This window comes from Mustela nivalis (assembly GCF_964662115.1).
Source record: "Mustela nivalis genome assembly, chromosome: 12".
In the NCBI taxonomy this organism is placed as follows: Eukaryota; Metazoa; Chordata; class Mammalia; order Carnivora; family Mustelidae; genus Mustela; species Mustela nivalis.
The window spans coordinates 46,382,307-46,397,203 of NC_139031.1; positions in this window are offsets into that span (position 1 = coordinate 46,382,307).

Consider the following 14,897-nt stretch of genomic DNA (forward strand, 5'->3'; position numbering starts at 1 on the left):
GGCTTGATCCCAAGACCTTGGGACCATGACCTGAGCCAAAGACAGATGCTTAACAACTGAGCTACTCAGGTGCCCCAAATACAATTTTAATGTTGCTTCCATGTGTATTGAAGCTCTTAAACAATTTTTACTTGGTTTTGGCAATTTGCATGGGTTCTTTTGTGCCTTGCCTACAGGGTTCCCCCCCTTTTCCTACTAAATTGTTTTTTCTTATCATATGTGTATTAGTTCCCTAGGGCTACCTTAACAAAATACTACAAACTCCGTTAATGAAACAACAGAAATTTATTCTATCATGGTCCAAAATCAAGGTGTTGGGAGGGTTATATTCCTTCTAAAGCCTCTAGGAGGAGATCCTCCCTTGCTTCTTCCAGGTTCTGGTGGCCCCGGTGCTCCTTGGCTTGTAGATGTTATCACTTCAGTCTCTGCCTCTCTTCTCACGAGGTTCTCTTGGGGTGTGTGTCTGTATCTCCTCCCTCTACGAGGACACGAGTTATAGTGAATTTAGGGCTCACCTTACTCCAATAGAACCTCACCTTAACTAGTTACATCTGTGATGCCCCTATTTCCAAATAACGATCACATCCCAAGGTGCTGGAGGTTAGGATTTCCATAGATCTTTCTGGGGGAAACAATTCAACCCATAACAACTCGTAAGAGATCTCCATATGTTGCAAATATTTGTCTCAATTTGTCATTTGCCTTTTTTATCTTATTTATGATGTTTGGGACAGCTATAAGTGGTTTAAGTGTTATGAATTTAATCTATCAATTGTCTTTTATTCATTAAATGTCTGTTGAATGCCTACTGTTTATCCGATGCAGTTCTAGATGGCTTTGATTCAAAGATGTATGAGAAGGTTTCTCTCATTCCTATGCGCTCATGGTCTAGGAGGTAGGCGTGTAAACAAATATAACTCATTATGTTCACCTGTGGTTGTAGAGATTGAAACTAAGCAGAGAGTGGTAAAAATGAGGAAGCATCCCGCTGAGGCCAGGCAGATGGGAGAAGCTGCACAGAGGAGGTCCTTGGTGGTAGTTAAGGAACACAGAATCTCACTAATTATGCCTCAAACGGAAAGGTTCCTAGCCAGCTGTACATCAAGTAGGCTACTGGAAGTGTGCCTCGAGGACCACAGCGTCCACATCACCTGGAAGCTTGTTAAAAATGCAGACTCTCAGGCATCTCCCAGGCTTACTGAATCACAATCTGCATTTAAATGACATTCCCCGGTGAACTGTATACACATTAAAGCTGGCGAATCACTGCCCTATTCTTTGGAAGTTATTTTTCCGGTTTGCAGTCACGGGTGTCTATCTGTAATTGTAAGGACATAATTAAAAACTACCCTAGAAGCCTTGCCATACAAAGGCAAACTTTTAAACTCTTTCCATGTGTCATGTCAAGATGCTGATTAGTACATCAAATGAGCAGCCTTCACCAAATAGCTCCGTAATCCATGAGAAAAGAGACCTGGTTTGTACATTTCAGGGTAAACTCAGTGGAAGCCAAGGGGATGATTTGCTCTAGGGATGACCCCGGCATGACCCTGTGATTCAGACCGAAGATAAGGCTCCAAATCCATGCCCTGGATCAGCTGTTCAAAGGGGATTTGTCTCCCTGGTTATAATTGGTCTCCTCCTGCTTGTATTTTGAGCAGGTGGTTGGGGGAGGCGGTGGGAAGGGAAACTTTGTTTTATTTGTTTAAGCAGTTGAATAAAGGAAGTGTCTCTTTGGGAAAGGAGAGAGACAGAAGCAGTTTCTGGTGTGGTAATGAGGTAGGAGAGGCAGGAGGAGGTGGGGGTAGAGGAGAAAGGGATGAGAGAGCAAAGCAAGAGAAAAAGTGGGGGGAGAGAACTCTCTCACCAAAGCGTAGCAGCTGCTGGGTCACTCAAAACCCAGCATTGTTTACTTGGAAGCCAAGTTCAATTCCATGATGAAAAGGAAGGAACGCAAGGTGGCTGAGCTGGACAGGAGTGTCAGATATCACTGCCTCCAGATAGAAAATGTTCCTAGGAAAGCGTGCGGCATGCCTGAAGTCAGCCTGCTGGCGTTTTGCAGGGTGGGCACCGCTCCCTACACCAGCTCTTCTTTGCTTAACTCAGCCCTGGTTTTAGGAGAACAAAGACTAGAGTCCATCTTAATATACCCTGAAAGATGTAACAGAGGCATTCAATGCCAACAATAATCGGGGCTACTTTTTACTGCCTGCCTCAGAAGCGTCCTGCTGACCAGGAGCCTGTCCCTGATTTTAGAGAGAACTTAGGGGAAATTTCAACTCAACAAATAAAGATGGAGACTTGCTGCCCGGAAGGTATGGTGTGGGTCCAAACCTCCATGGACAGTTGGACAGATGGGCACTGCTCAACTGCGGACGCTCTTGAAAGTTGTGCTATACAATCCATACCAGTGTACACAGGGGCCCTGGAGCCTGGGGCGGGGATAAAGGTGAGGAAGACAAGGTGCCTATATTCTAGAACTGAAAATGTAGTATATAAATAAGCATCTGGGAGAATACATCTAGGGGAAACCCTCAAATGTTTTAAGACTATGGAAATGGGAACTAGAAACCTGAAAATCCACTCATCTTCATATAATGTGCAGATTCTTTTGGGGTGGATGGGCCAGTATGCTTTTAGTTGGATATTTCAAACTTCTGTTATTTTTTAGCTGCCTCTTTGTTGAAAATGTATAATCTAGACCTTTATGGCTATTTCTAGCTTTCTTGTTATTAAATGAGATTTCTATTTTAGGCCAACCCCCCCAAAACAAAACAAAACAAAACAGAGTTAATGGAACAATGGGGATATGGAATGCTTTGCCATGCAGAATGTCACAGGCAGCAACCATCTGACAGCTCCGGCACAGATCTTTTCATAAAGAGAAAAGCTCACTTTGTTTTCATATTTCTTTTCTTAATGCAGTCTAATGAAAATCAATTTAAATATCTAGCTATGGGCATACAAATCTTGAATCAACACATTTTAGGAGTTTGAAAGCTATTTGTTCATTGTGATTATAAATTTATTTTTAAAATACTTAAAAAATAAAGAAAAATACATTTCCTTTTTTTTTTTTTTTCTTAAAAATAATATATGCCCTGAGGCACCCTGGCTGGTCCACTCTGAGAAGCATGCAACCCTTGATCTTGGGGTGGTGAGTTTGAGCCCTGTGTGGGGTGTAGAGATTACTTAAAAAAATAAATAAACTTTAAAAAATGAATGAATGAATAAATAACATATGCTCTTATCACACACCATGTAGAAAAATTAACTCCATGTGGATCATAGACCTAAAGGTAAGAGTAAAAACTATAAAACTTTCCTAGAAGAAAACATAGATATAAATCTTGATGACCTTAGATTAGGCAATGATTTCTTAGAGATGATCCCAAAACAGAAGTAGAAAAGGAAAAATTAATTGAACTTCACTAAAACTTCAGAGGAGAGTGAAAAGTGCCAGAAGGAAATGAAAAGACAACCTACAGAATGGAGAAAATATTTCAAATCATGTATCTGATAAGGGACTTACTCTTACAACTCAATAACAAGACAAATAACCCAGGGGGCCTGGATGGCTCAGTTGGGTAAGCATCCAACTCTTGATCTCAGCTCAAGTCTTAATCTCAGGGTCACAAGTTCAAGACCTAACCTGGGCTCCACCCTGGGCCTGGAGCCTACCTCAAAAAAAAAAAAAAAAAAGGCAACCCAACTGAAAAAATGGGCAAAGAATTTAAGTAGACATTTGTCCAGGGAATATCTACAAATGTCCCATAAGTGCATGAGAAGACGCTTAGTGTCATTAATCATTAGAGAAATGCAAATAAAAGCTACAATGAGATACCACTTGATACGCACTAAGATTATAATAAACAAGATGGCTAGTGACAAGTATCCTTGGTAAGGATGCGAAAACATTGAAACCCTCTTATAATGCTAGTGGGATTGTAAAATGGCATAACAACTCAAAAAAACAGTCTGGTAATTCCTCAAAAGGTTAAATGTAGAGTTACCATATGACCCATTTCTCTCCTAGGTATATACCTAAGAAAACTAAAATATATTGTCATGCAAACCCAGTACACAAATGTTTATAGCAGCATTGTTCATAACAGCAAGAAAATGCAAACAACTACATAGCCCTCAACTGGTAAGCTGAGACACAAAACATAACCACAGAAATGAATGAAGAATTAATACATGCTACCACATATTATCATGGATGAACCTGGTAAACATGTTAGATGCAAGAAGCTAGACACACAAAAAATCACATATTTGGGGTCCCTGTCTGGCTCAGTCGGTAGAGCATGGGACTTGATGTCAGGGTCACGAATTCGAGCCCAACGTTGGGTGAAAAGCCTGACTAAAAAAAACCCCTATATTGTATGATTCTATTCCTATGAAATGCCCAGAACTGGCAAATCCATAGAAACAAAAAATAGATTTAGTGGTTGCCAGAGACTAGAGAAGGGGATGTGAAAAAATGCTAATGGGTACAAGTTCTTTTTGGGATGATGAAATGTTCGTATTTAGATAGGGGTGATAATTGTGCAACTATGTGAATAGACTAAAAACCACTGAATTGTACACTGTAAAGGCATGAATTTTATGTTCTGTGAATATCTCAGTAAAGCTATTATTTTTTAAAAAAAACTGTATGTCCATTTCAGGAAAAGAAAGAACAGGATGGAAAAAATTAGCCCCAAATCCTAACACTCAAAAATCCCACTGTGAAGATTTTTCTTTCAGAAAAATGAAAAAAAAAAATGAAGAGAATGTAAAATTTGTCAATTTATGGTTCAAAATTGATCAGCTAACTCCACACACAAGTTACTCAAGTGAATTCGAAGTGGGAAGACATAGTGTTTAGCAGACCTCGAAGACTCTGGCATGAAGCTTCATTACACACTCTAAATGAAGCTTCCAAAAAAGTATACTTATACACTGAAAGATTAAGGGATAAAGAATCACGATATCTACAATCTTTTCTCAAAATTTTCAGCAATAACAACAACAACGGGGCGCCTGGGTGGCTCAGTCATCGATTGAGCCCCTCATCCAGTTCCCTGCCCAGTGGGAAACCTGCTTCTTCTCCCTCTCCCACTCCCCCTGCTTGTATTCCCTCCCTCACTGTGTCTCTCTCTGTCAAATAAATAAATAAAAATCGTTAAACAACAACAACAATAATAAATATCAATACACAGAAAGAAAGCAACCACTGTTCTTTCCTAACTGGTGAGTCTAGGTTAAGGGTATATAGCGAGCAGTTCATTACATAGTTGGTGGAGTTTTTCTCTCAATTTGAGTTTTGTTTTCAAAATAAAAAGTTTAAAAATAATAAGGTAAATTAAATTAAGTAACTCACATTTTGGGAGACTCGCACAAGGTCCCTCAAATTTGCTATGGGCATTCACCTGTTACCTGAAAAATTGGATGGGGTGGTAGCAAAGGGCAGTAGAAAGTGTGTCCCCATCACGTCACTTTCACACTCTTGGTTTATGACATGGGCTTCTAGACAATGGGTGACATGCGAAGAAAAAAACATACCTAGCCCCAACCAATAACTTAAAAGAGTCCTGCTTCTCACTCTTGGCTGGTCAAGGTACGAGTTTGGAGGGCTGTCATGTATGCTTCCATTTGGGATTCTTCTCTCATTCTTTTAGTCCAGAATTATCTTTAAGTGGATAATCTATATGATAACATTTTATTTCTATCTACACAAAAAAATGGGTAAAAAGATACTCACTAAACTGGCAGGGAGGGAGTACAGAGAGACAAAAAAGGAATTTCCACCTTTTATTTCATGTATTTCTATAAATCTGTATTGTTTTAATTTATTTTAGTATTCATCGTGAGCAGGTACTACTTTTATAGTTTAAAAACACTGCCTAAGTTTCTGGGATGAAATTATATGATCTGAATAACTTGCTCTAAAATAGTTCAGTAAAGAATAAAGGAAAATATAAGGATATGTGGCAAAATCTTGATAATTATAGACTCCAAGTGGTGGGCATTTGGCAGTACTGTACTCTCTACATTTGTGTATATTTACACTTTTTATAATAAATATTATTTAAAAGATCACTGAAAAAATTATAGAGAAACATATTTTTAAGTTTATTTATTTTAGCGTTCTCTATGCCAGATGTGGGGCTTGAACTTACAACCCCAAGATCAAGAGTTGCATGCTCCACCAACTGAGCCAACCAAGCACCTGGAAAAAATTAAAAAATAAATAAATAAAAGATTTTATTTATTTATTTGACACACAGAGGTCACCAGTAGGCAGAGAGGCAGGTAGAGAGAGAGGAGGAAGCAGGCTCCCTACTAAGCAGAGGGCCCGATGTGGGGCTCCATCCCAGGACCCCAGGACTATGACCCGAGCCGAAGGAAGAGGCTTTAACCCACTGAGCCACCCAGGTGCCCCTGGAAAAAATATTCTTAAGAGCAGGAGAATGAGGGGAAAAAAATAGCACACATCCCCACCAAACTATATGGACAATAACTTTGCTGTTCAGTTTTTTAAAAATATTTAAAGATGTTGGAAATGCTGACTTCGTGTGTGTGTGTGTGTTTCATTTTTAAGATTTTATTTATTTACTTGAGAGAGAGGGAGAGAGAGTACAGGCAGACTCTGCTGAGCAGAGAGCCTGATATGGGGCTGGATCCCAGTACCAGGATCCTGACCTGAGCCCAAGGCAGACACTTAACCGACTGAGCCACCCAGTCACCCCAGAAATGCTGACTTTGTGTCAGAGATGGGCAAAACATTTCTGTAAATGACTGGACAATAAATATTTTAGTCTTCACAGAGCCATACACAATAGATAAATGAATACACGCAGATGTGTTCCAATAAAACTTTATTAGTGGCGGGGCACCTGAGTGGCTCAGTAGGTTAAAACCTCTGCCTTCAGCTCAGGTCATGATCCCAGGGTCCTGGGATCAAGCCCCACATTGGGCTCTCTGCTCAGCGTGGAGCCTGCTTCCCTTCCTCTCTCTCTGCCTGCCTCTCTGACTACTTGTGATCTCTGTCTGTCAAATAAATAAATAAAATCTACAAAAAAAAAAAAAACTTTATTATGGACACTGAAATTTGAATTGCATATAATTTTCACATGTGACAAAATGTTAGTCTTTTCAACCATTTTAAAATGTAAAACCATTTCTTTTTTTCTTTTTTAAAGATTTTATTTTTATTTATTCGATAGACAGAGATCACAAGTGGGCAGAGAAGCAGGCAGAGACAGAGGAGGAAGCGGGCTCCCCGCTGAGCAAAGAGCCCGATGTGGGGCTCAATCCCAGGACCCAGGGATCATGACCTGAGCCAAAGGCAGAGGCTTTAACCCACTGAGCCACCCAAGTGCCCCTAAAACCATTTCTTAATTCATAGGCCATACAAGAAACAGGCTGGATTGGGCCCCCAGGCCATATCTTGCCAATCCCTACTCCATACTATCTGAAAGCCCTTATTTTGTTACATATATAACCCAAAAGTGTATACATAACTTCTCTCAGAATATTAGGAAGGGTTAAATCAAAGTGTGAATAATGACTGTATCTGGGTGATAGGGTTTAGATGATTTTTATTTTCTTGATTTTATTCAGCATTTTCCAAATTTTTAGCAATAAATACATTTCTTTTTTTTTTTTTTTTAAAGATTTTATTTATTTATTCACAGAGAGAAATCACAAGCAGGCAGAGAGGCAGGCAGAGAGAGAGAGGAGGAAGCAGGCTCCCTGCTGAGCAGAGAGCCCGATGCGGGACTTGATCCCAGGATCTTGAGATCATGACCTGAGCCGAAGGCAGCGGCTTAACCCACTGAGCCACCCAGGCACCCCAATAAATACATTTCTAATAAATATTGTTTTTAAAACATTAATTTCACTGTCTCGAGAAGAGAGACAGGAAGATATAACATGGAGATTAGGCTCCTGCCCATCTGTCCTGAATGTCTTCTGGAGTCCACGACGAATTAAAACACTTCTGAAGATTTCCTTCCTGTTCTGGGATTCTGCCTCCTCATACAATCAAATGCCTGTAACATAATTCCCTTCAATTTGGAAGGCAATCCTTTCTCTCTCTCTTCACTCTGAAAGCAAATTTCTGAAATTAAGACTTGTAGACTATGAAGGGGGCCTCCTCCCTCATCTAGGCAAATGTGATTAGCAATTGCATCTGGTGTTCGGGGAACCAGGCAGTCACTACAAGGCTGGAAATGTGAAACACAGTTAAAAACAAAAAACAAAACAAAAAAACCTGCAGAAGGCCACAAGGGGGCAGAGAACCCGCAATTCACAGAAAAAGCCGGGTTGGCCCCAGGGAGAACACACTCTTTTGTAAATTGCCCCAATTATCTAAATCCCTTTCAGAAACCAAATTAAGAATAGTATAAAGACTTGGTTTTGTTCACATGAAATAGTAATTCACAAAATTGAGTGTGCCTTTTTCTTGGAGCCTAAATAACTAGGATCTTTCAAAAAGGCCAAGGCAAAAAATTTTTTTCTTATGGTCCAAGGTAAAGGTTCTGGAAATTTTACACATTTTCCTTCCCGAATGGTGAGATTTGTTTTAGCTCACAACCATTGCTCTACCAAAAAATAGTATTCATTTTTTCATAGGAAGCAAAAATAACCAAGTCAAATTTAAGGGGGAACATTGCCATTTATTACAGCTACCCCTACTTAAAAAAAAAAAAAAAAAAAAAATCCAAGAACCAAGTGGAAAAGTACAAGGGATACAGACAAAAGAACCACAACTAAATTAAGAATATATTATATAGGGGCGCCCAAGAGGCTCAGTGGGTTAAGCCTCTGCCTCAGGCTCAGGTCGTGATCTCAAGGTCCTGGAATAGAGTTCCATATCAGGATCCCTGCTCAGCTGGGAGCCTGCTTCCCACACCCCCCACCCCCACCCCGCCTGCCTCTCTGCCTACTTGGGATCTCTTTCTCTGTGTCAAATAAATAAATAAAATCTTTTTTAAAATCTTTAAAAAGAATATATTACATAACATATATTATGTATATATTTGGTCTTAGTCCCATTGTGGGCACAGGGCTCCTAAAACCCTGGGAATCTCCTAAGTGAAAAGAGCAATGGGGTGTGTTTTACTAAGTTTATTAGCGGAATGTTGGAGCTCACCTGAGTATGGGGGCTAATTGCCCAGAGAACCAACCAGGTCATTTGGGGGTTGGGATTTTTTTTTTTCAGCCCCACCCATCGACTTCCGGTGAGGGGGAAAAGGGGCTGGAGGTTGACTCAATCACCAATGGCCAACGATTCCATCAATCATGTCTCTATAATAAAGCCTCCCTAAAAAAAAAAGCAAGAGGCCTGCGTGAGGAGAGCTTCCGGATTGGTAAACGTGTGGGAATCTGGGAGAGTGGTGGATCTGGAGAGGGAATGGAATCTTAGGGGGGCCTTACCCCATACCCTGCCTTGTACAGCTCTTCCATCTGGCTGTTCCTGAGTTCTATCCTTTTGGAATAAACCAATGACCTAGTAAGTAAACTGTTTCTTTAAATTCTGTGAGCTGCCCTAGCAAGTTAATAGAACGCAAGGAAAGGGTCCGGGGACCTCTCATCAGGAGTCAGTCAAAAGCACAGGCGATCCCACTTTGGGCTTGTGATTGGCTTCTGGAATAGGGGGAGGAGCAGTCTTGGAGGATTGAGCCCTTAACCCATGGGACCCAACGCGATCTCCGGAGGGTGGCTGCTCTGAGTTGAATTCTAGGGTACCCAGCGGGTGTCAGGGAGAATTGCTTGCTGTGAGGAGAAACTCTGGTCTCACTGTGACCAGAAGTGAAGGGTTCTGTGTAAGAAGTAAAGGAAACCACAGGTGGAAAACTTGAATTTTTCTAAAATACTAAGTAATTGACAAGTTTGAACGAGACACAAAAATTTAAGTTTCGCCTCTTCGAAAGAGCAACTGATAAACGGTAGGCAATGGTAAGTACATCTAACATTCATTCAGCTCCATATGCCATATATTATGCCAAGTACTTTTCACATGTTTAATAATCACCATACACCTGGCTGTGAACAATTCTACGAGTCCCTTTTTAATAAACACAAAATATCATCTGCCTAATTATTTCTCACCTGGACATTCCTCAACTCAGTCCTGCTTGCCAACACACACTGCTCTCCGGCAAGCCTCCCACTGAAAAAGGAAGTTTTATATAAGCTTTTTTATGTTAATGAACATAATTCTTCTTCATAAATATGAACAGACAACTAGGATCACAATGTATGAACAAAACACTTGACCTCCCTTTTACCTCCATCTGTGCCCCATTTTCAGCTATCACAGAAAAACTCCTGGACACTGTATACTTGCTGTCTCCAATTTCTCTTCCCTGTTCTCTCTCTCTCTCTCTCTCTCCCTTTTTTTAATTGGATAAGTACACAAAACATTTACCATCCTAACCTTTTTTTTTTTTTTTTTTTAAGTTTCATTTATTTAAGTAATCTCCACACCCAATGTGGGGCTTGAACTCATGACCTGGAGATGAAGAGTCACATGCTCTTCCAAACTGAGCCAGCCAGGCACCGCTATCAGCCCAACATTTTTAAATATATAGTCCAGGGACGTGTGGGGGGCTCAGTTGGTTAAGCGACTGTGTTAAGCTCAGATCATGATCTCAGGTCCTGGGATCGAGCCCCGAATCCAGCTCCCTGCTCGGTGGGAGAGTCTACTTCTCCCTCACCCTCTGATCCTCCCCCTGGTTTGTGTGCTCTCGCTCTCTCAAAATGAATAAATAACATATTTAAAAAAAAAAAATATGTTATTCATTTGACAGAGAGATCAGGCAGAGGTAGACAGAGAGAGATGGGGAAGCAGGCTCCCCACCAAGCAGAGAGCCCGAGGTGGGGCTTGATCCGAGGACCTTGAGACCATGACCTGAGCTGAAGGCTGAGGCTTAACCCACTGAGCCATCCAGACAACCCCTGAATAAATACCATCTTTAAAAAAACAAGTAGTAGTCCAGTAGTGTTAGGTACATTCACAGCACTGTGCAGTCAATCTCTAGAACCTTTGCATCATCCCAAACTGAAACTCTTACACAATACCTATGAAACAATTCCCCATTCCTCCTCTCCCCAGCCCCTGGCAACAACCATTCTTGTTGTCTCTATGACTTGGGCTGCTATTCATACCTCATCTAAGTGGAATCATGTAAGATCTGCCCTTTCATAAGTGGCTTATTTCACTTAGCATAATGTTCCAAGATTCATTCATGTCATTGCTTATAACATAATTTCCATCCTTTTAACGTCAGGATGATATTCCATTGTGTGTGTGTATGTATACTCCAGATTTGTTTATCCATTCACCCATGATGGACATTTGTGTTTTGACAAGCTTTGCAGGTCATTCTGATGGCAGCTTAAGTCCGGGAAGCCCATTGCTCTAAAAGTTCCATTTGGACTTCTTTGCCTGCTTCCTTTTTAGACTTTTCCCCTGAAAAAAAACTCACACAAATGGGGCTCTGGTGATGAAAGTATGAGGAACCAGGATGAAGTTACCTGTTTGGTGAGTCATTTGTAGATGTTTACACATTGGGAACTATATGCACATTTTAAATGTTTAAGCTAAAAAAGGACGAAGAAAACCCTTGAGCTCTCATATTTTACAGCAAAGCCAAAAGTTATTGTTTCATTTACGTTATTGAAAATGCATGCTTTGGATTGCCTCCCTGTAAAAGAGAGGTTCTTATATAAAATTTACTTCACAGAAGATGATATTTCTCAAAGTTCCCTTCTTTCTATGGGGCCTCCCACACAAAATAAATTTAGAAATTATTTTGCCAAAATACTAATGTCAACAATAATAGCCCCTTTTGTTTTACACTAAGGGGAAGTTTTTGGAGACTTGTTTAGGATTGTAATAGATCTACCACAAAGATCCACTTTTGTAGACATAACCTTACGATGTCTGGTGCTGCCAGAAAGATAAATATGTATGTATGAAAAGAATAAACTTAATAAAATCAGGCAAACGTGAGACGAGAGATTTCATCCAAAGAATCCTAAGCATTTGCAAAAGTGAGTTATCTTGTTGTGGTAAGTCCTGCCAAATTATGTTAAGTTGTGATTTTCTGAAATGTTTGGAAAATGTGTGCTCCAAGAAAATGAATTAATTTAAAGAGAAAGCATTGCATTCATACTATGAAAAGCTGTGAGACAAATCACAGTGTCTCCTTTACCCAGAGGTTATGCATAAAGAGCACTGATGTAGAAGAGAAAGACAGTAAAACTCCTCCAACAACATGACCGTAAATCCCAGCAAAATTTTTCTAGTCTCTCAAGTTGAAACAAGTCAAAATACTCCAGTAAATTGGCCTTAACTCATGCGTGATGTTATTAGGTGCTGAAGTAAAGTAATTGGTGACTTAGCTTCCTTAATCTGATTAAAATTCAAATCCTTCTTGCTCCCATCCTTCTTCTTTAAAAATGACATTATTTTCATGTCTATTATTTTCAGTTACTCTTTGCTCTTTAGTACAAGGACTCAATGTCCTGTTTTATTTATCAGTTGCTAATAGCGCACTTTCATTGGGCCATGCCTCTGGGCCAAGCACTGCACCCAGGACTGGCTTACACGGTTTCATTGAACTCTCCTGGCACCCTTGTGCACTGGGAGGTGATGCCCTCCTTGCAGGTCAAGGACCCAAAGAGAGATTAGGAAACTTGCCCGAGATCACACTGGTAACTGGTGTAACCACGATCAGGAAGCAAAAGGTGATCTGTCTTATGCACAGCTAAGGTTCCTTACCAAATTGTAAAAAGTAAAGGCGTAACAAAACACCAGTGCCCCCGACTAGAGAGTTGTCTGGGAAGTTCTTGCAGAGATGCCGAAAAGGAATAAATGGAGACTTCAATTCAATTAAAGAGATCAGGTTGTTCGTCAAGAACACTGTTGTTCCCAGGAAACCACAGGAAGGACATGTTCCTTGCAGTAAAAGGAGAAGGGGAGGAGTTTTCCTCCATGTAATCACCATGAACAGCAGGAGCTATTGAAGAAGTAGTTTTCAAAGTGTAGTCCAGGGAACAGCAGCTCCAGCACCCCCTGAGAGCTTGCTAGGGGGAACCACTAAGGCCTCCCCAACAGAGTTGGTGAGTTACAAGCCGCAGAGAGGCTCCACAACCTGTGTTGAGACAAGCCCTTCAGATGATTCATGCAAACTTCAGAACCACTGTTTTAGAGTTCATTTTGTGAACTACTAGGAATCCTGATCAGCATAACTTATTACAAACACAATTTGCATATTTAAAATTTGGATCTGCCTACAGTATGCATTATGATGAAGAAATTTAGGAATATTCATCCAATGCCCAAGGAGTTTTACCACCAAATGCTTGGTCTACCAGATTCAAAATAACAATAGCAGACACATTGTAAGGACTTAACGATGTGCCAGGTGTTGTTCTAAGTGTTTTATGTTGATTAACTCATTTAGTCTCATAACAAACTGTAAAATAGGTGGTATTCCTGTCCTCTTTTTATCTGTGAAGGCAGTGAGGCTGAGAGAGTTCAGTAAATTCTCTCAACCGTCGTCGAGTATGTAACAGTTTGCAACTGTTGAGATTTGAACCCAGGTTACATGGGTTCAGAATCCCTGTTCGTAGCTGCTAGACTATCTTGGGGCTGAAGTTACTTTATATATATTATCTATCTATATATGTATTTTAAGATTTTATTTATTTATCTGACAGAGATCACAAGTAGGCAGAGAGGCAGGCAGAGAGAATGGAGGAAGCAGGCTCTCTACGGAGCTGAGAGCCAGATTCGGGGCCTGATCCCAGGACCCTGGGATCATGACCTGGGCTGAAGGCAGAGGCTTTAACCCACTGAGCCACCCAGGTGCCCCTTTTTAAATATTTTTTAAAGATTGTATTCATTTATTTGGGAGAGAGAGAGAGTTCACTAAGTGTGGGAAGGGGCAGAGGAAGAAGGAGAAGCAGGCTCCCTTCTGAGCAGGGACCCCCCCCCCCCCCCACTGGGGCTTGATCCCAGGACTGACATCATGACCTGAGCTGAAGTTAGATGCTTTTTTTTTTTTTTTTAAAGATTTTATTTATTTATTTGAGAGAGAATGAGAGCACCCATGTGACCAGGGTAAGGGGCAGAGGGAGAAGCAGGCTCCCCACTGAGCAGGGAGCCCCACTCAGGGCTTGATCCCAGCACCCTGAGATGACCTGAGTCAAAGGCAGAGGCTTATCAGACTGAGCCACCCAGACACCACATGGGGCAAAAAACTTACATATATATTTTTTAAAAATCTGTTTAAAGATTTCTTTACCAAAACAAACAAACAAAACATACACGCATGTAATTTTTTTAACCCAAGAAATTTGTATATTGAAGAATTTTTTTTTTAAGATTTTGTTTTTAAGTCATCTCTACACCCAACTTGGGGCGTGAACTGACAACCCTAAGATTAAGAGTCACGCACATGCTCCACAGACCAAACCATCCAGGTGCCCTGACTATTGAAGAATGTTAATTTTTTCTGTTAAATCAGTGAATCTAGGGGCACCTGGGTGGCTCAGCGGGTTAAAGCCTCTGCCTTCGGCCCAGGTCATGATCCCAGGACCCTGGGATCGAGCCCCGCATCGGGCTCTCTGCTCAGTGCAGAGCCTGCTTCTCTCTCTCTCTCTCTCTGCCTGCCTCTCTGCCTACTTGTGTGCTCTGTCAAATAAATAAATAAAATCTTAAAAAAAAAAAAAAAATCAGTGAATCTAGAAGAGGGAGGTATCAGAATCCTACCAAATATATTATTTTGACAGAGTCTTCTGAAACTTACATCAATTCCTTGGGATATTTGGAAGAGATGTTAGGGGATTTTTTTTTTTTTTGGATCTACTGATTTTAAGATTCAGTGATGTTG